The sequence below is a fragment of the Balaenoptera ricei genome, chromosome 7 (assembly GCF_028023285.1).
Source record: "Balaenoptera ricei isolate mBalRic1 chromosome 7, mBalRic1.hap2, whole genome shotgun sequence".
NCBI lineage: Eukaryota > Metazoa > Chordata > Mammalia > Artiodactyla > Balaenopteridae > Balaenoptera > Balaenoptera ricei.
Window position 1 is genome coordinate 50,456,406 of NC_082645.1, and position 22,505 is coordinate 50,478,910.

General features: G+C 39.8%; 1 long non-coding RNA gene across 2 annotated transcripts in view; it reads right to left on the minus strand.

Annotated features, from left to right (window-relative positions):
- LOC132368507 (uncharacterized) overlaps window positions 1-22,505 on the minus strand; it is a 155,013-nt gene that overhangs the window by 116,974 nt on the left and 15,534 nt on the right. The window contains exon 3 of one of the 2 annotated variants that reach the window (XR_009504113.1): window positions 9,492-9,581. The exons of the other annotated variant lie outside the window; for it this stretch is intronic. This is a non-coding gene — a long non-coding RNA (uncharacterized LOC132368507). The remainder of the gene's footprint in view (window positions 1-9,491; window positions 9,582-22,505) is intronic. 2 annotated transcript variants of the gene reach the window in all.

Sequence of the window (22,505 nt, forward strand, 5' to 3'; positions counted from 1 at the left end):
GGAGGGCAGAGAAGTGATGATTACTAGATTAATAGTCTTTCATTCTTTTTAAATAAAAGCATTTATTTAAATCAAAGGTGGTGCGGGGCTCAGTCTCTTCCTAGTGCATATAGGGTGAGAAACAATTCAGCCAGAAGGTGCGGAGCTTGGGGTCTGAAGCCAGAGTACCTGGGTTGTCTTGTCTGTTCCTCATATTAGCAGCAGATGTGCAAGGCTTTATGATATAAATAATCTCTCTGTCTCTAGGTTTGCTCATCTAGAAATAGGACAAATAATAGTACTTAACTCACAGGTCTGTGATGAGGTGTCAAAGAATGAATACCTCTAAGGTGCTGAGAACAGTGTCTGGCACATAACACATACTCAAAAATGTTAATTCTTATTAATATTAGACCAGTGCTATTTACTAGAACTTTCTGAAGTGGTGGAAATGTCCACTGTGCCCTCCCACACGGTAGCCACTAGCCACAGGTGGCCATTGAGCTCTGGAACTGTGGCTAGGGTAACTGAAATATTAATTTTTACTCATTTCAATTAAAAAGCCACCTGTGGCCCTGCAGAAGAAGAGCAACCATTTTAAACAGGGTTTTATGGGTATGAAAAAAGACACTGAAGTCCATCCTCCAAGGACCCTAGTCCTCAAATAGAGTAGAACAGACCCAACCAAATAAAGATACGGTTGTAACTCCTAGGACTCAGCCTTATTTTGCTGGTGCTGATGATCTAAGATAGTACGGAGAGAAGATGTGCTCATGGCCCCTGTAATTCCAAAGGAGGTTTTAGTATCTGGTAGGATATTTGTTAGATAAACAAGAGGCAAGTGGCATATCCCCAGGTGAACAGAACAGAGGTTCAGCCAGCTTTCTGCTGAAGTGTGTCAGTTGAGAGCCATTTAGAAGGTCGACTGGAGCTCAAAAAGAAACCGAGAGCTGCTGCCAGATGTAGTCTTGAGCCCCGTTAATATCTGATGACAATGGAGTCATTTCACATCAGAGCCACTAAAAGAGCCAGTATCATACTCTGTGCGACAACATAAAACTCCAGTAGTCTGCAGTATTGATAAAACACAAAAGGAGAGAGGAGAAAGGTTATCAATGAATAATGCATTTCCTTTTGTGGAAGCAGGAGGAGAAGAAACAAACAGATCATTAATGGACTAAATGCGATTAGGGTCCACGGTAGAAGGGGGGCCAGCACCGGCTCCTGCCAGCAAGGTCACCAGCAAAGGAGGCTGCTTTGAAGTGGAAGAGGGGGCGGGGCAGTTTGTGATGGAGCTCTTTTTGAGCTGCTGCTTTTACTTTCCAGTATTTTCAAAACCTCTTCTGGAAGCCAAGATTGGTTGTGTTATCTCTCTGTTTCTAGAATAAAATAGCATAGTGGTGAAAACAGTGGATTCCTAAGAATTTATGAAAAGGTATGATCATATCTGAAAAGCTTAATTAAGATGGTCGTGTGGGGAAATGAAGGATAAAGCAACTCAAATAAAACGACTGGAAGTAATTAAATAAAGAAAAAACATTCTTGAGCGTTGTCAAGAAGACAGACATGCAAAAGTTGCAAGTTGCCATTTGCTTTGTGCAATAAGGCACTTTCCTGTAGAGTGGCATACCTTGATCCTTTCAAAATGAAATGTTTGAAATTCACTAATAGATTTCACTGTTTAGGGGAATTCTGTGTGTTTCATGTATATGTACATTAAAACAACAACAGCAACAAAACAAAAAAATCCCTCTTTCTGGTATAAATACTGCTACCAAATCAAGGTCTCATTACAGGAACTTCTCTTCCTGTTCCGTAGAGCAGTTACAGGCTTTGGAGGCCAGCAGACCTGGATTCAAACCAAGCTCCACTTCTTATTGCCTATGTGATCTTGGGTGAGTTATTTTACCTCACTGAGCTTCAATTTCCCTAGCAGTAAAATGGTGGTAATAATACATATTCACGCAATGTTGTAGAATTGAATTCGATGAAGCAGCCTATACAAAATACCTAAGTGTGCCTGCCTCCTAGTACGGGCTTAATAAATGCTAGTTGCTCCTTCAGGAAGGGGTCAGGGCGTGCATTCCCCTGAGAGGCATCAGACTCCAAGGAAGCATGACACAGCAAAGAGCTGATTTGACTCCCATTTAGACACAGAAACTAAGAACTCTAAGATTCCTTCTCCCAGGAACCACACTTGTCCTGGAGGTTCTTTTAGGCCTTCAGGATAAGCCAGAGACTGGGAATAAAAGTCTCCTTCTGCCTCAGGCTCCAGATAAAGCCCTAAGTCCTAGGAACTTCCCCTGAGGCTATTAGGACACTTGCTCAAGGTGGCTAATGTTAGCGTTGAACTGTGACCCACTCTGACCCCACCTGCCATCCCAACCTCCAGCATCAGGCTACTGGTTCACACCTTGGATTCTCAGCTGCTCAGCTAAGCTTATTGTTCCCGCCTAGAACAAGGAGCCCTGCCTAGGCCATCAGATTTTAGGCTTTGATTTTCAAATGTCATCTTTCCTGACATTGAACAAGATGTGTGTGTACCATAGCAACAGAAATAGGAGCATGTTTAAGGGAAGCAAACTGCTAGCAAACAGCCTGAGGCAGGCAATGGGGTTAGAGAGGAATTGAAGCTGGTTAAGGGTGGCACAGGGGTCTGGCATAAGCCAGAGGAGGTTGGACATAGTTTGAGATGAGTAGTTGCCCTGGAGTTAGTCCAGCCAGGTAGGACATGGGTTGCAGTTTCCTGACCTCAGACCACACAGAGGCCGGAGCTCAGACACTGGCCACCAAGCAGGGAAAGCTCCAGGCTCTGTTCTTGTTCTAGGTTTTTGTTAGAGAAGGTGACCTGGAAGATTCATTAGCTCAGATTCCTCCTGGAACTCTCTAGGTCTTAAAGGAACCACCATCTTTGTACCTATGATGTTGGAAAGCATCCCCATGCCCCCATGAATCTCTGGTTCCCCCCAGGAGGGAGAACAATCTTCTAGCCTGACAAAAGCCCCCAAAGAAGAATTGTATCATCATGGAAATATATTCGCATCATCCTTAGAAATTTTGTGAGAACTCAAATTTTCCAGTCTTTCCTCTTCCTGGGGCAGAAACTTAGCATCAGGCTAGAATTCCAAAATATTTAGAAAATAGGTGGTGGAAGGATGCTAAAAACTGGCTTATCAATGCAAAGCAATTGCCAGGATTAATCCGGGGAATGTTGGAAAAGATACAGAAAGTGAAGCCCCCCTGAATATACACAAGGTCTCTCTACAGAGCAGCCATCAACATGCATGTGTGGCTGTGATGCTGTAATGGCACAATGGCATGTCCTGATTTTAGGATCTGACCCTCAATGACAAGCACAGTCTCGGTGATACAGATCCATGGGGAGAAATTCCACTGGCCTGACTCTTGAGGATGAAACCTGGGGTTCTCATAAGAGTTCTATTAGGTAGCTCTCTTCCAGAATAGGACTCACTTTTAGGCCTTGGAATTCAGTTAGAGATGCAAAGATACACTTCCAGTCATCTAGGGCCTCTGTTCCATTTCTATCCTGTGCCTGCACGCATTCTTCATAAGCATCCAAGAGGATCATCACCTCCCCAGCGGAGAGAATGAACAAGATGCTAAAGTCTAAGCTGCCTCCCACTCCCCACCTCCCGTCTAGAAAATTAATAAGAATCTGAGCCTTATGGGGATCCCACCACGAGTTATATGAGCGGGAAGAACACACCCATTTCCCTTTTTCTCCAAGTCCTCTTGGAAAAATGCATATAACGTCACAGCTGGCTTATCCTCATCAAGAAGACCTAGAATTTCGAACACTCTTGAGTTCCTTGTAAGAAAGCCCACATTCCTGTGAAATACAAATAACGACAGAGAAATGCCCTGAACTAAAACTTGTTTCCATTTGAAGGGAACTAGAACAAAAGGTCACTTTGAAATGTAACAGCAAGATAAGAAAAACAAAGAGCAGTCCAGATGTTCTATTTCCCTCTCAGTGATGAACGCTTACAGCACTTACAGCAGGTCTGCCTGGACCTGACTGCAGGCCAGGGCTGAATCACAATAACAGAAAGCACCTGTTGATTCAAACCACCTGTACTCTAACTCGCTAGCCCTCCGGCCCCAGCTGGGCCTTTATCCCAGAAGCACTGCCTCTTCCCCTTTGCTAATAGGATAGCATCATGAACAGCTGTGGTCAGAGTGATCTCCCGAAAAAGGATTAAAATGAAAGCCTCCGGACTCTTCCAAGGGTGTCTTGCTGTCACCCCACCGTCTCTGTACCCTAATAAACGCTCCTTGCCACTTCTTCCAATCCTCATCTCCTTTCCCTTGCTCTGCTCTAGGAATTACAGTGGGACTTGTAGGGAGAGGGAAGCCACAGCTCATATTCCAAGGAGTCTGAGCTGGAAGAAGACACCAGCTGCGTCCCACCCACTTTCCCCCAACAGAAATCGTCTTTCCTCTACATCTCCGTATTTATTGCAATTAATATCTGTGACGCACTTCATAAGCTCTATGTAGTAGAGTTCCCTAAGAACTATCCCCTTGAATTCATTGTTTTAAATACACATTTACAGAGATTTATTATGCCACATCAGTGTATTAAAATATTTCCCTCCACGTGTAGTTTTCTAGAACATATGCACAGAATCTGCAAAACCTGTTCTCTGAATATTACTCATCTCTGGGCTCTAAGAACTCAAAACAGCCCCAAGGGCGATTGACAATTTCTTACACACAGCTTACCTGCAAAATCATTTTGTTTTAGAAATGAAACAGGGCAGTCTAGCCAGCGATTAGCTCAGAAGTGAATTATGTGCCTCTTGCCAAAGCTTGGCCCAATATCCCCCTTCTTACATTTCTTGTCGTTGTGTTTTTGCTGTTTTCTTTTCTTCTTGAAAATTATAGACATGGTAATTCACTTGCAATGCGCTGAGAATCTTAATCTGGCACCAGCGTTCCCGGTAAATTGCTTCCTTTTAGCGTGAGATAGGGCAGCTCGCACTTGCTGTGATGGATCAAACAGCCATTTTCATGCCTCTCCACAGTAACAAGCGGGAGCTCGAATTTTCTAACAGAACAACCATATTTCTGTCTCAGAGTAACAATTGAAAAGCACAATGGCTTATTTGGGAGCTGGAGGAGACAGAATCCCAACAAACCACCAAAGAATCCCAACAAATGACTCCAGTTAGCTTGGATATTTGTGTGGATAGGGGGAAAGGGAAGTACACAAAAGAAATCGTCACCTGTTTATTCTCTCTCGATCAAATTCTACCAATTCACTAGCTGTATGCAAGAGCCCTGAATTCTAATTGACCTCAGATGCTGGGCAGTGAAGGCTGGCCAGGATTGCCATCAGTCAGGACATCAGAAGAAGATGCCATAACTTGTATTAATTCTCTCTCTTTTTCCTGTTTCTTAGTTTTTCTAATAAGAATGAGGCTAGTTGAGCAACTTCTTTAGGGTCACTTGATGTTCTCATGTAGGGGGTTTGGCTGTTGCGATGTTTGTCTACTGGGGATGTGATTGTAAGACCCAACCAGTCCTGGTAGACAGGACTCCCCTTGGTCTGCACCCACTTGCCATGTGTTATTTCCCAAGGAAATGAGCAGCCTCTATCTCTCTCATTTAGAGCAAACTTCCTGAGCCAAACAAAGGACAAGCCTCTTGTTAATCAAGGGCTCCACAGTCTGAACAGCTGTGCTGATAAAAAAGAAAACACTTTTTGCATCATACGCCTAGTGTAAGGGCCTATGTGACATCCGTGCAAAGGGGCCTCTTTCCAGTGTGTCCTGTATTTTCAGCAAGGCAATGAGAATCTCAGACAGGACAGGCTGTGCAACAGGCCAGCGCAGTGTACCTCTTACGTCATCCTGAGCTTTTTCCAAGCAGCGGCTATTTCTAATGTGTGAGAGATAAGCCTTTGACCCTTTCTGCTTGTCATTTTTGATGTTTTGATTCTGGTTACCAAATTAGCAATTAGGCCACCTTAGGAGGACCTGCTATTGCTGTGGTCCCCGACTTTTTTTGGCTTGCCTGTTCTCATTATTCTCTAGGTTGCCAGATAGAAAACTGCTGGGGTTTCCTCTGAGCTAGACAATGACCTAACGTGTAGTCACTGCCCACCCTTGTTCCCTCTCCCATGCAATGTTTATTGCTGCCCTGTTGGCACACCCCCAGCCTGCCTCTACTATTACTTATTCTGAAAGCCAGTCAGAATCTTCACATTTCCGAGAGAAATGCCCCCTCTTGTGGTGGCTGCTGAATACTGCAGTTCTAGCTTCCAGCAGGAGCGCGTAAAATATCAGACAACCTCCTGCACATAGACCTGTGAGGATACTAGGAACTCTAGTCAGCCGAGAGTGTAGAAAGTTGTGACATCTTGCTGTGGGAGCTAAATCTTCTCTAACTGCATCAGGCTTTCAGATATATTTTGAACCACATGAAATTGCCGATAGTCAAGCTTTTTTATTCTATAAAACGGCAATTTCATACAGCTGAATGTAATACATAAAGATAAGCCAGGCAGGGAAACTTCTGCCAGCTTCTATGGTTTCAACTGAGCCCTATGAATACCAGCCAAGAATGGAAATCCTTTCTATTCTAGTAACTACAGTGAGAATTTTTAAACACAATAAATAAATACTTTTCAAGCCCTGAATGCTAGATATTTTGCCAAGCTCTGAACATAACCTTCTCATGTTTCTTGGTCATTTGGCAGTGACTATAAAAAGCAGGCATCCCTAGATCTGTCATTTATTTGTTAAGGAGCATTTGCCAAATAAATGACAAAACTACCTCTACCCCAGCACAAGTAGCTGGTATTCTGAACAGGCTTCTTTACCTGAGGCAGAGCAAATACGGTAATGCTAAATGGAGTGCCACATCTTTCTCATAGATGTGATTATTTTTGTAAGTGCATGATTTATTTAGGCACTTTATTTAGGCTTTTTAATATGAGAAATTAAATGGTGTGTGATGAATTATGTTAAGCAATCTTTTTCATCATGCTAACAAAATCTTAAAATAAAATTTTATGTTTAATTATTCAATATTCAAAATCACTGTTGTCAGTGGAGCATCTGTAACCTCATATCAGACAGTCTTTACAATAAATAAAGAGCTTCTAGAAATTAATGAGAAAAAAAGACCAAAAACTCAGTATGGCAAAGAAAATGATCAGACAATTCACGTGTTTTTTAAAAAATGGCTATAACACATGAAAAAAAGCTCAACGTTACTCAAACTTAGAGCAATGAAAATTAAACCTACGTTGAGATATCATTTCCGCTTCTCAGAATGGCAAAAATTAAAAACTTTGTTGACACACTCTTGGCAAAGTTATGAAGAAACAGGCACTCATAACATTTCTGGTATAAGTATAATTTGGGGTACACTTCCTAGAAAAGTCAAGTAAGCAAAAACTATCAACTGCATAAATATATATACACTCCAGGCCCTGACAACTTTCATGTCTGGTAGATATAGTCTACAGATAGGCTTGCACAAATATAATATGTATAAAAATGATATTATTTGCAGATTACATATAATAGCACAAAATTTCAAACAACATAAAGTCAGGAAGAATACAGTTACATCACTAATCATCAGGGGAAAGCAAATCAAAACCACATTGAGATATCTCACATCTATTAGGATGGCTATTATCAAAAAGACAAGAAATAACAAGTGTTGGTGAGGATGTGGAGAAAAGGGAACACCTGTGTACTGTTGGTGACAATGTAAATTGGTGCAGCCATTGTGGAAACAGTCTGAAGCTTCCTCAAAATATTAAAAACAGAACTACCAGCAATTTAGAACTAATCAGCAAAATAGATTTAGAACTGATCCAGCAATTCCACTTCTCTGACAAATGAACGGATAAAGAAAATGTGCTATAAATATATGCAATGGAATATTATTCAGCCATAAAAAATGAAATCTTGCCATTTGTGACAACATGAATAGACCTTGAGGGCATTATGTTAAGTGAAATAAGTCAGAGAAAGACAAATACAGGCATACCTCATTTTATTGAGCTTCATTGTGCTTTGCAGGTATTGTGGGGGGGTTTTTTTGTTTTTTCTTTTCTACAGATTGGAGGTTTGTGGCAACCCTGCGTCGAGCAAGTCTATCCGTGCCATTTTTCCGGCAGCATTTGCTCACTTCATGTCTCTGTGTCATTTTGGTAATTCTTGCAAATTTCAAGCATTTTCATTATTATCATATTTGTTATGGTGATCTGTGATCAGTGAAATTTGATGTTCCTATTGCAAAAAGATTACAACTCTCTGAAGGCAAAAATGTTGGTTAGCATATTTTTTGCCATAAAGTATTTTTAAATTAAGGTATATACATTGGTTTTTTTAGACATAATGCTATGTCACACTTAATAGACTACAGTATAGTGTAAACATAACTTTTATATGCACTGGGAAACCAAAAAATTTGTGTGACTCCCTTTATTGCAATATTCACTTTATTGTTGTGGTCTGGAATCAAACCCACAATATCTCCAAGGTATGCCTGTATATACAAATATCAAATCATTATGTTGTATACCTGAAACTAATATAATATGTCAGTTATACCTCAATTTTTTAAATCTCTTAAAAAAAAGAATACAGTTAAATTAAAGTACCTCCATATAATGGAATATTATGCAGCTAAGAAAAAAATAGAAAGCTCTCCACGTAGAGCCATCTCCAAGATAAATTACTTGAAAAAATCAAAAACAAGGTAAAAAAATGTGCATAAAATGCCACTTTATAGTTACAGAATTTTTTTTTTTTTTGCTTTATAAACATAAATAAACTCTAGAAGGATACCCAAAAAAGTAATAACATTGGTTAATGACAAAGGCAGATTGTGGGAAGAAAACATTTCACTACACTCTTATGGGGAAAGGAGGAATATATGAAAGCATCACATATACAAACATTAAATGTAATAAATCATTTCTGCCAGCAGGTTCAAAAAGAATCCCTTCTTTTATCTTCAACAAATGTAATGAATTGTGTGTTGATGTGTAGGAAGAGTGTAAGTTAAACTGTTTAAAAGCTGCATTAATACTTATTCCTTACTGCCAAACCCCTTGTCTGAGCCCAACAAGCTAAGGGTGTTGCCTTCCCACACACTGACGATAACAGAATTTGAGATGAAGTAGAGGCCCTGACCCCGAGATAAGAGCTCTGCTGAGTGCCTGGCTTTTCTTCAAGACCTCGAGCCACGTTTAGCATGAGCCGATGTCCAGCAGCAGGCTAATGAGTCAGCGTTGCTTCTTTCCGTGTGAAATGAGTTTAACTAATACTTAAATAATTTAAAAGACACACAGTACTCAGTCTTGCTGAGCCTTTTTCTTCCTTTACTGCCAATATCCACACATTCATTCATAATTATGAGTACCTACTGCTAGGTGCTATTCTGGGGGTGTCGGAATAGACAGTCCATGAGTACCCCAAAAACACAGTAGCTTGAACGATGTACATTCTAGGGTCCAGACTTACCCCCGGGGCCAGCTCACTCCTTGTTGACCACCAAGAAGTTGAAATTTAGTTATATATTGCTTCAGGGTGAGATGGCATAAATAAGCCCACCTACAAACACAGAACGGAATCAAGTCAAAGGGAAGGACATCATAAGGGGATTGTTGAGCTTGGCAGTGTAATAAGTGGTTCTTGGACCTTTTTGTTCCTAAGAACGGTGGATTTTTAAAACTAAACACCTGCACGTACATCACCGACTAGCTGTGTGACGGGGCAGCTGTTTTCACTCTCTGACTTCCCTTATCTGTCCTCTGAAAAATGAGGGAGCTTGAGTTAGAGCAGCGTTTCTCAACCTTTTTTCATTATCACCTCCCCACACCCCCCCCCCAAGAAGCCTCTTTAGACTCTTTTTTTCTCCAATCACCTTCCACCATAAAATGTTGACACCACACGTATACTGCATATAGTGTATGTTCCATATGTATATCTGTGCATTACATGTAAAAAGTCCCTTTTTGCCCCCTGTGATGATTAGTTTTAATGTGGGAACTTGACTGGGCTAAGGATGCCCAGATAGCTGGTGAAACATTATTTGGGGGTGTATCTGTGAGGGTGTTTCTGCAAAAGGTTAGTACTTGAATCCTTAGGCTGAGTAAAGAAGGTCTCCTCACCAATGCAGGTGGGCGTCCTCCAACTCGCTGAGGGCCCGAATAGAACAAAAAAGGCAGAGGAAGAATGAATGTGTTCCCTTTACTTGAGCTGGGACGTCATCTTCTCCTGCCTCATATGTTTACGCTCCTGGTTCTCAGGCCTTCAAACTAAGACTAAGTTACATCACTAGCTTTCCTGTTTCTCCAGCTTTCAGACAGTAGATGGTGGGACTTCTTGACCTCCATAATCACGTAAAGCAACTCTTGTAATAAATCTCCCTTTATAATTATCTATCTACCTATCTATCTACCTACCTCTCTTTCTATCTATCCATTTGTTCTGTTTCTCTGGAGCACCCTGATTAATACAACCCCTAAGAACCAAATTTTGCCCAGATTGAAAATGCATGAATTATATCCCCAAGAAGGATCCTCAAGATTCCTTCTAATTGTAAAACTGAGGAAGCGGTGCAATGCAGTGGGGAAATGTGTGTACCTAGGCACCAGATCCTGACTCTACCACATCTTATCACATGACCTTAAATAAGTTATGTCACTTATCCTCACTTGTTAAACAAGTGTAATGATATGTCTCATGGGGTATCTCACTGGCTACAGCAAAGTGGGTAAAACCCCTAGCACTGGACCTGATACACTGGAAGCAACCAATAATTGGCACCTTTTCATTTGTTTGATTAAAACAAATCTAAACAGGACATCTGTATATCTAAAAGACGAAACACTGATCACAGTAACACATGCAATACTTGTAATCAATGAGTCAAAAACCTATAACATGCTTTCGCATGTGCCAGGAATGTAGCCTTACCCAAAATGCTAGCCTTACCATGACTTCAAAATTCTTTCCGACTTTCAAGACCAACATCAAATGTCACCTACTTCAATGAAACTTTCCCCAGTTTTACCAAATGTAAATCTCCCCATTGTTTCAATTCCTATAGTGTACTCTGTTCACAGCACAATTAAGGTGTTGAAAACATTCTGCTTTGTAGTTTATATAGATTTTAAGTATCTTAAGCATGGGACCTCTGTTTTATTCCTCTGTGTTACACACACACACTCACACACACACTCAACATAATAGATTTTCAGTATTTGTTCAATAAATGAACTAATGCTGCAAAGTTGGATCCCAAAGATCAAATGTAACAGTAGCACGTACAGACAAAAGGAAATTAATCGAATTAATATCTATGTTAACATGATGACCTAGAAAAGGAACTAAAATATAGATAGAATTGAGTTTGGTTTTGTCATTATTTATCCCTAAAATCCTAAACATGAATCGCAAGTAAGAGCTCATCTTTTCAAATTGCAGAAATTAGTGAAAAGTCTTTCTGCTAATAGTCAATTTATGAGACATATAAATTAAAACAGGCTATTCCAGGGAGGGTTAGGCTGCTTCTTAATATGTATCGAACTTGATTCCTACTAAAATTGCACAGAGTATCTGTGTAACATGCAGACAGTTTTCTGGATCTCCTATTCTATTACTATTACTAATGGTCATTTTTGATCACACTCCTGCTTCAGGTGGAGGAAATTCTGTGATAAAAGAAGCACATACGTCAAATGTAATAGCAGAAAGCAAAGAGAAGCCAGAAAGAGAGAGTGACTAGGTGAAGCATTTGTTTTTTAGACCCTATGATGTTTTAAGCATATACCTAATGCTTTTTACACATGCCGAATAACCAGGCTAATTAAAAAGCCCATACAGCTCTTGTTAAAATCTGTTCAAATTTTTTGGAGCACCTGTTACAACAGAATGCCCACAGACTTGATAGTTTAGAGCCAAGACACCTGCTACCTTATGTCTCACAGTATGTTCAGTTTTATACTGTTAGCAAAAAATAAACACTTTTTGACATTAGCAATCTCATACAAATGATATGAAATAGTCAGGAAAGAGTGATAGTTTAACCCTTCCGGTGCTGCTCTGGGAAACCCTACCCTTTCTCCTGTAGGAAATGGATTGCAATGGTTTGCCCATGAAACTTTTAAAATCATCCCTAATCATGCAAGGTTTTCTAAAGAGTCCAGTATCTTCTTGGACGTATGGAACAGTGGAGCAGGGAATTTTCTAGTTAAAAGAAGTTCTCAGTGAAACCCCATAAAAAAGCATATCACTGTTTTGACTTTGTAAAATTCCAAGGCAGGTTTAACTATTATTATTCCTGGTGAGAGTTTTACTAGAACATTATTTGAAAATGCGTTTCATTTTGAAGGAGAAATATTATAATAATTTTCCACAGTTAAGGAATTTTCTTTTTTGTTCTTTTTAATTAATTTATTTATTTATTTTTGGCTGTGTTGGGTCTTCGTTGCTGCATGCGGGCTTTCTCTAGTTGCGGCGAGTGGGGGCTACTCTTTGTTGCAGTGTGCGGGCTTCTCATTGCGGTGGCCTCTCTTTGTTGTGGAGCATGGGCTTGTGGCTTGCAGGCTCTAGAGTGCAGGCTCAGTAGTTGTGGTACATGGGCTTAGCTGTTCTGAGGCATGTGGGATCTTCCCAGACCAGGGCTCGAACCCGTGTCCCCTGCATTGGCAGGCGGATTCTTAACCACTGCACCACCAGGGAAGCCCTAAGGAATTTTCATAGTCCAGACATGTGCATAGGAACATTTAAATATCTCTTTTAGATTCAATTTTATCATTTATAAACAAATCTTATAAGGATAATGTAAGAACGGTTTTCAAGATTCATAATTTCCAAATGCCTGCCATTTCATCTAAAGTATTTAAGTCCCTTGAGGTTCAGAACCGTGTCTCATTTGACTGCTAGCCCAGAGTTGCACAATAGAGTGGACAAATATTTCACCTTGATAGAAAACTTTTTCAATTTTATGCTGTCACAGTTTAGAATTTAATTCACGTTAATTACATTTCCATTAAGAAAATCTGCCTTTGATCTGGCAATGCCACTTCTAGAATTACGTCCTACAGTAAAATCACACATATATAGAAAGACTTAAATACAAGAATATTATTTCCAGAACTGTCCATAAAACAAAAGATTTGAAACAACGTGAACACCCATTGATAGAGAACCAGGTAAATAAATTATGATAGATCAATACAATAGAATACTATGTAGTTGGTTAGTGAATAAAGCAGATCTGTATATAATGATTTGAAACAATCTCCAAGATATACTGTTAAGTGAAAAACAAAGTGTAAAAGCAGACAAATACACTCACAAAAACACATTTGAAAATTCATAGCAATATGGAATATCTTTGGAAGGAAACACAATAAACTGACAAAGGTGGTTATCTCTGGGGGGAGGAATTCAAGGATTAGGGAACAAGTATGGGAGGAACACTTTTCACGAAAAATCCTTTTGTGACTTTAACTATTTGTATTACATATACATCTTACCTATTCAAAATATGTTAAGATTAAAATAATCCATTAAATTTGGGAGAAAAAATGTGATACATCACAGGCATACTTTACTATAACATAATACCCTAAAGTATCAATACTTCTAAATTTCCAGACCGTTACGTAGTTAACTCCAAATCAGTATTTAACCATATAAATCACAATTTAATGTCTAATTATCATGACGAAAACAGCTTTTGAATCTTGAATGTGTATAGCTGTGTTCAAATACAGGCTGTTTTGACTTTTAACCAACATACCAGAACTGGGAGTGATTTTGTTGCATAATTAGAAAACAACCTAGAATATATTTTTCTAAGATGTTTTTAAAGATAATGGGAAGCATTTTTAAATGTTCAAGAGAAGAGATGTTTTAGTTCCTGGACATCTATCAGAAGAGAAAAGCAGAATTCTGTTTGTACCTGGGCACCATAGTTCAGCACGCACCTTGTCGTTGTGTGCTGGAAGCATCCCAAACCAGGGACTCCTGGGGCCTGTTTCCTAAAATGGGCAGGAATGGATCCTGTGACTTCTCCAAGGCTTGCAACTGCAAAGCCATACGTGGTGCAGAGCCCTGTAAATCCCCATACCCATAGTCAGGACCCGCTCTGGGCAATATATTGAAGCAGATGACTTACCTTCAGCCATCTTTCTTCCCTTCATAGAAAGGGGTTTCAGTCTTTCAAAAACAACTTTTCCACCCTCAAGAGCCCTGCAACAACCAGCTCTCCAAAACCATCAGCTGAACACGTTAAAATTGTTGTATACTTAATGTTTCTTTACATTTGAAAAGAGAAGATAACATTATTTGGAATTAGCATAAGAAGTAGATTCTGATGAAGAAATGTCAGGCTTTAGTCAGACAGTTTGAGGAGGATGAATGAGGAAGGACAATCGCACCAAGTCAGCCACCCAGCCTTCTTGGTCAACGAAGGATTGACTTGAAGAATTCACATTACCCTCTCATGCAAGTAGCAATGCCACGCTAGACATCAGTAGTGCTTACCGGATAGTTTCTCTTACCTAGGTGTTTCCACTTTTTAAATTACCCCCCGGACTATGAGTAGTGTGTATCTCCAACATTAATAGTGATTCAACCTATACACCTGCGTGCCATTCAAACAGTTGAGTTTTGTCTTGAGAACATCCAGGACATTTAGAGAAGCGCTCCTTTGGAGCCGGGATGGTGTTAGTCATGAGAATGATTGTTTAGCATCAGCAAGTGATAGAGGCACCCATGTGCTCTTTAATGACTTTATTTTATGTGTAATACAAGGGGCCCTCTACAGCGTGGAACCTGCGCAGAGGCCAGTTTTGCCTGGGCTAAGAGCTGTGCTGCTGAAGGCCCGTTGCAGTGATGCTGAGATACATTCCAAGAGGGATTAAGCCACTTCTAGAAATTCTTCAGGAGGCATTTTGCCAACCCCCTTTTCACTTTACCTGTTCATCATCAATTATTTATATTGTAAATATAATAAGGTAAACAAAAGAAAATAGTAATAGTACTATTTAGCACATATATTCTCAAGCTTTGATACAAGTATTTTACATGCATTAGCATATTTAATCCTGACAACAACCAATGAGGTAATCTTACTAGACCCCCTATTATAAATGAGAAAATTGAACAACAAGGTCCTACTGTATAGCACAAGAAACTATATTCAATATCCTGTGATAAGCCATAGCGGAGGCCTTCCCTGGCACAGTGGTTAAGAATCCGCCTGCCAATGCGGGGGACATGGGTTTGATCCCTGGTCCGGGAAGATCCCACATGCCGCGGAGCAACTAAGCCCGTGCACCAAGACTACCAAGCCCCGCAATGAGAAGCCCGCGCACCGCCACGAAGATCCAATGCAGCCAAAAATAAATAAATAAAACAAATAAAATTTTTTTTAAAAGTTATTTAAAAAAAACCATAATGGAAAAGAATGTTAAAAAGAATGCACATATATGTATAACTGAATCACTTTGCTGTACAGCAGAAATTAACACAACATTGTAAATCAACTATCCTTCAATAAAAAAGAAAATCGAGACACACGAAGGTTAAGTAACTTGCTTCAGGTCACAGAGCTGATAAGGTGGAGCCAGTACTTAAAATGAGGAAGTACTAGAGCATTCACTCACAGGACATAAATTAGTCACGATCTTTTTATTTTACGACATTCTCCTTCTTCAGTTCTCAATTTTGATTTGCTTTTTGATCACTTATAAAATAATTTTTTAAAGTAAATTTTGAGGAGCATGTAGAGAATGTTGAAAGTGCTTGGGTTCAAATCCTAGCTCTACCACTTACCAACCGCATGACCTTGGAAAGTTCACTCTGTAAAGCAGAGAGAGTCATAGTACGGCTCTTATAGTGTTAGGATAAGGAATAAATGAGTTATTCATGTAAAGCACTCCTAATAGTAAGTGCCATGTAAATATTTGCTTTTGTTGGTATTGTTGTTAGGTACGGTTTATTTTCTGAGCTCTCCAATAGGATAAAAATAGTACCTTCCTCAGAGGTTTACTGAGTATTAGATGAGTTGAAATATGGAAGGCATTGAGCACGATGCCTGACACCAAGTAAATTCTGTTTGCTATTATATCATCACCGTTATTTATTATTCTTATTCTTATTACCTGTGGTGTATTTTCTGAGCCTCCCAACACAGGAGAAAAATCCTTTCACTTCTTTCACTCGCGAATAAAAATTCAGCTGAGTATGAACAGTTGGGTTACTGCTTTGAATGCTTCAAAATTTTTACAAACAAGTGGGGCTGGTCCCGACGTTTTGCTTTTGTTTTGCCCCAGCATGCTGAGGCATGAGGCACACCCCCAGGAGTAGCAGCAGGGCCTATTGTTATATTTGAGACTATGTATGGTGAACAGAAAGAACAAATAGGGGAGAGAGGGGAGAGAGAGTTAAACACGAAAGAGAAATAAAGAAGGATGAAAAGAGTGAGGTTTGGACGAACTGTGAGGAATGAAATTCCTAGCAGCTGTTAAGGAATTAACTTTAGCAAGGAAGAGGAGCACATCTTCCTCTGTAAAATGAGGTAAGAAAGTGCTGAGAATGTTGGGAAGTTGGCAGGTTTGCTGATGGAATGTGCGGAAATTTCTCTCCCGTGACCTCAACTTCCCCTACAAAATAGGAAGTGAAGTCATCTGCTGGTAGTGAGGGTGGAAGTGGGGAAGTCTGGGTTTTGAAGAAGAGAAGAGAGGAAGTTTGAAATAGTGGTTGTGGGGAAGGAGAGAGACGATGGGCAGTGCTGAGGGCCTATATGACTTTACTGTGGCTCAGCAGACACGGTGTGGTTGTGTGGTTTCCTTCAGCCGTGCTCAGAAATGCTGTATGGGCACGGCCAAGACAGCTGGGTGGGGATTTTGCAAGGCTGTTGCAATGGAAGGAAAATAGAAGTTTGAAGATATTGACAAGACATAGGATGAGGTGATAAACCATCTAGATTAAGCGGAGGAGGAGGAAGATGGAAGGGAAATGGAGGGAAGGAAGTGGGGTTTATCTGGGAATTTCAGTGTGATTAAAGAATGGATTAGGTGGGAATAGCCTAGCATGAAGTTGCAAGGCCATGTAATTACAGTCAGAGATTAGTAAACAGTACAGTACAGGTTTGAATATAATATTTCAGAAGTTAGCTGTTCTGGATGATGACAACATCGGGGTGCTGACCTGGGGGTTTGCGAAGGAGTGTTGATGAGGAGCAAAAGTGAAGGTTCCTGGAGATGAAAAAATTTTAAAAACCAAGAGTCCAGGCAACTGGATGATGTATTAGTTTACTAAAGCTGCCATTACAAAGCACTAAGACTGGGTGGCTTAAACAGCAGAAATTTATTTCCTCATAGTTCTAGAGGCTAGAAATCCGAGAACACGGTGTCAGTAGGGTTGGTTTCTTCTGAGGCCTCTCTCCTCAACTTTTATGTGGCTATTTTTCTCCCAATGCTCTCACATCGTCTTTCTTCTGTGCCTGTCTATGTCCTAATCTCCTCTTCTTGTAAGGACACCAGTCATACTGGATTAGGGCCCATCTCAATGATCTGTATTCACCTTAATTACTCATTAAAGACCCCATCGTCAAATACAATCATATTCTGACATACCAGAAGTTTGGACTTCAACATATGAATTTTGGGAGGACACAGTTCAGCCCATAACAGATGGGCCACTCACAAAAGGCTGAAGGCACTCAAAATGATGGTACACTGCAAGGTAGAGATGAAGAGGGTGAACGAGGTACTAAACTCTTTAGCGATTAAGGGATTGGCTAATCGGTTCTGCTGTTTCATAGAGGCCATGTCTTCTTACGTATTACTTAGGCTTCCAAACCTTTTTCTTCTTGCAGTATTTTTTTCATAGACCCAAAACCCATGTTAATTTTTTTGTTGTAGTGTTCATGCTTGTCTTTTGCCAGAAGACAAGCTGTGTGGCTTGCACAGTCCTATCCACTTGGGCATCGGTATGATCCCCTCATTGACTATGTAGCTAGAGATGTGGCTGATGTGAAGAGTGCCTGGCCATGGCCGATGTCTGACAGATATTCAACTTGTGTGACGGTGCTAGACTGAGCGAGAACCGCTCTCATCCCACGGCTAGACTCTCTGACACACTGAACATAGAGGGGGCATAAAACAAAGCCAAATCTACAATGCACACACACATACACACTTGCTAGAACTGTTCCAACTTTCCCATTTTCTGCCCTTCTTGGTCATAATAAAAATAATATCTACCTTCTATTGAACAAAGCATCATACCAGGCCCTGTGCTTTGAGCTCTGCATTCATTATCTCATTTAATACATATAGCAACCCCAAATGAGGAAATTGAGTAAAGACAGGTTAAATAACCTGCCCAAAGTCACCCAGCTGGTAAGTGGCAAGTCTGTCTTGCCCTTAGGTACCTTACACAACTACCTTGCTTTACGTGTGAGGGCCGGACCTCCCTAGATGCAATGACGTACCACCAATCCGATTTCCTGCCAGGATATTTATGAACTGATGTAGCAAGTGGGAATGAAGGAAAAATGTATGCCTCAAAAAGCACTTATGCTGTCCTTTTTTTTTTTTTAAATACTTTGCTTCCAGCATTTCTTTTTTTTTTTTTAAAGGAATTCCTTTATTTTTATTATTTATTTATTTATTCATTTATTTTTGGCTGTGTTGGGTCTTCGTTTCTGTGCGAGGGCTTTCTCTAGTTGCAGCAAGCAGGGGCCACTCTTCATCGTGGTGCGCGGGCCTCTCACTATCGCGGCCTCTCTTGTTGCAGAGCACAAGCTCCAGACGCTCAGGCTCAGTAGTTGTGGCTCACGGGCCCAGCTGCTCCGCAGCGTGTGGGATCCCCCCAGACCAGGGCTCGAACCCGTGTCCCCTGCATTGGCAGGCAGATTCTCAACCACTGCGCCACCAGGGAAGCCCTATGCTGTCCATTTTTTCCCAGTTGTTCTAAACCCCAGATCAATCACTGACCTGAGGGCAGTGGAGAAATACATTGCTTTTTACCTTCTTTCAGCTTAGCTGTAATATTCTACTGCAGGAGGCAAAGATTAGTTAGGTCACAAATTGGTTTTTTCAATTTATTTGGCTTGTGATAATGGGTAAATTCTTCACAGGTTTTAGCAATAGATTATCTGTCAGTTTTAGGTTTTTTGCATGAGGTAATGTGAGGTATTGTCTTTTTGTCAATGTTTCATAGACATTTTAGTGTGAGATTGACAGAAACTGAATCTGGGGCTAATATTTGCATGCCATTTTGTCATAGAGTTTATACCCCCCTTTTTAAACTCTTTCTTTATTAAACTTTCTACAATCTCCAAAAATCATTGAGTCATTGGCAATTCAGTATTTGAAGATGCTAAGCTAAGGCTGGGAGGGACATTTCTGTTAAATTATAATGAGAATCCACCTACCCATTAATTAAGTAGGTTTTTCCTCTCTGCAGACACTTTGGACTTTAGGGATTGGGGATGAAAGGATTCAGGCAGAATACAGAGGATAATTTCTTGCTCTGGTAATTTGCCGTTTCAACACTCACTCTGTTTGACTTGGGTTCAAATTTAAAAATTCATGAGACACAGAAGACTTCACCCATTTCCAAATTTACTTTGTTTTAAGAAAGCATCAGGGGCTTCCCTGGTGGAGCAGTGGTGGAGAGTCTGCCTGCCAATGCAGGGGACACGGGTTCGAGCCCTGGTCTGGGAAGATCCCACATGCCGCGGAGCAACTGGGCCCGTGAGCCACAATTACTGAGCCTGCGCGTCTGGAGCCTGTGCTCCGCAACAAGAGAGGCCACGATAGTGAGAGGCCCGCACACCGCAATGAAGAGTGGCCCCCGCTTGCCGCAACTAGAGAAAGCCCTCGCACAGAAACGAAGACCCTACACAGCCATAAATAAATAAATAAATAAATAAATAAATAAATAAATAAATAAAAAGAAAGTCTTTCTTAAAAAAAAAAGGAAAGCATCAGAACAAGTAACAGCACAGTATACAAATAACATGTAGCAGAGTTCTCATGGCTCCTGGGGTCAGCTCCCAATGTCCCCGTCCCTAGATACTTGGGACAGGCATGGTCACGGTGACAGATGAAGTTGAGTAGACACTGACTCACCCTCTCAGCTCAAGGAAGCCATCAGTTCTGAGGTGGCTTTAGCGTTTATGCCTAGCTAATTATGCAGCCCTCTCAGGGGCTCGGAACTCATGCCCATTCCCCAGTACAACTGCATCTCATCAATACAGGATACCCGCTACTTGAACAATCTCAACCACGAGGTGCAGGTGCCCGGTTTGGTATGTAACAGGATTCTCGTTTACTTGGGATCTGGCAGACGGAAACTCCTAACAGTTTCTTGAGTCGCGTTGCAAGAAGGATAAGACCAAGGGTCCAAACCACAGGCATCCTGAAGTTAATGAGCAAGAACTTTATGTGAACCCTTTCCCCAAGCCTGCAGAGCCAACTATAAAAACAAGTTCCCATTATCCAGAAGTTAACTTACTTTACAGGAAGCACTTTTCATTTTTCAAAAGACAAATACACCTCTTAAAAAAACAGAGGGAGAGGAGAATTTCAATTCCTGAAATTCATTTTCCTTTTTTTAAATAAATAAATATTGGCTCTCTAACCCAAGACACATTTTATTCTAACTAGCGTTCTCCCTATCAAATGAACATCCAGAAACATTGTAATTGGGATACAGTTTGAGGGAATCTAATTGATCAGAAAAACCTATGAAAAACCAGACACATACATTCATTGACAACTCATTTCTGCTGTTTTGCTAATCTTATATCAAGGAAGATATTGCCCATGATATAGATACTTTTATTTCTATATGCATGTACATGTGGGTATGGGCAAGGAACATTATATTGTTTAATCTATAAAGCATATAATAGCTTTCTTTTATAACCTCTTGTTCTCAACCATCTGTTACAATTATTTATCCTGAAAATAATGTAATAATTATATATAACCTAAATTTAAAAAAAATTCTTGGGGAAAACTTTATTATACCTTAAAATTCTTATTATTTTGACACATTTCATTGCTAAATAAAACTTTTAGTTTAAGCTAAGAAAACTAATTGGTATCAGATACTAAAAGTTCTTGTAAGTTGTTGAAAGTGTTAGTTCTGGGAGTAGCATTTTTATATTTTTTGTATTGATTTGCCTTTGAGACAAACTGCAACAAGAAAGCAGGTGATAAGCCTTTGTTAATGCCTCTGGGAGAAAATGCTGTACCTACAGACTACTGTTGATAAACAGATTTTGAATTAATTAGTTCTGCATAATTATGTGAGCCATCAAGTCTCTAAAAGCAAATGTAACTGGTCTTATATTGCTTTATATAGAAAGAAGAAAAGAAAAAAATTCTGTTGCTTTATAATTTACCTTTTTTATAGTGTAGTTCTAATTTTTTTAAAGGAATAATTAAAATTTTAAATGGCATGTGTTCCAGGCATATTATATATTTATAAACTCAGAATTATAAAATGAGATAAGAAGGGATTCACTTTTTATATATTGTTACCATTAGTGGTAGAACTGGGACTCAGAGCATGCTCTGAGTCCTCTCTCATACTTAGTAGAAGTTACATTTTGTTACCAGAAAATACCAAAGTGAACATCTCAGGAAAAATAGCCTGTGGAATTCCCTGGCAGCCCAGTGGTTAGGACTCCGTGCTTTCACTGTCAAGGGCCCGGGTTCAACCCCTGGTCGGGGAACTAAGATCCCACAAATTGTGCAGTGTGGCCAAAAGAAAAGAGAAAGAAAAATAGCCTGACAATAAAATGGAAGAGCTTTCAGTAAGATACTTTTAAGGATTTTGTCCACAGATCTACAATTGCAACAAAAAAAATTTTAAAGAAAATCATTTGAAGAAAAATACTTAAAGAGTAATAAGCAGGGGAAAACTGCAGATATTTCTGAGAGACAAAAAAAGAAGCCTCAATAAATGTAGAGATGTATGAGGAAATGAGATAAGAAGATTCAATATTGTGGAGATGTTAATTATCACCAAGTCAATATATAGGTTTAATACAATTTAATCAAAAGTCCAATAAGATTTTTTGGAATTTTGGCCAATTTTTTAAAAATTATCTAGAAGAAAAAACATGGGAATAAGAAATATACTTAGAAGATTTCTGTGGGGTAACTTGCTCTATTAGAAACTGACATACATTATAAAATAAAATAATTTTTTTGAAGTGATCCTGACTAATGTAAGAGTATGAAGAAAATCAGTGAAACAGAATAGATGGCCCAAAGACAGACCAGTATAAATTAAAATTTACCCTAAAGACATAATCCAACATTTGTACCCAAATTATTGGCTTTCACATTTTCTTAAAAATCTTAAGAAACACTTGAAATAGCCAACCAAAGAGAGTGATGCCAACAAATGATGGCATGTCTGTCTAGGTGATAGAGTATTATATAACCATTTAAAAACATAATTTTGACAAATAAATAATTGCATGAAAAA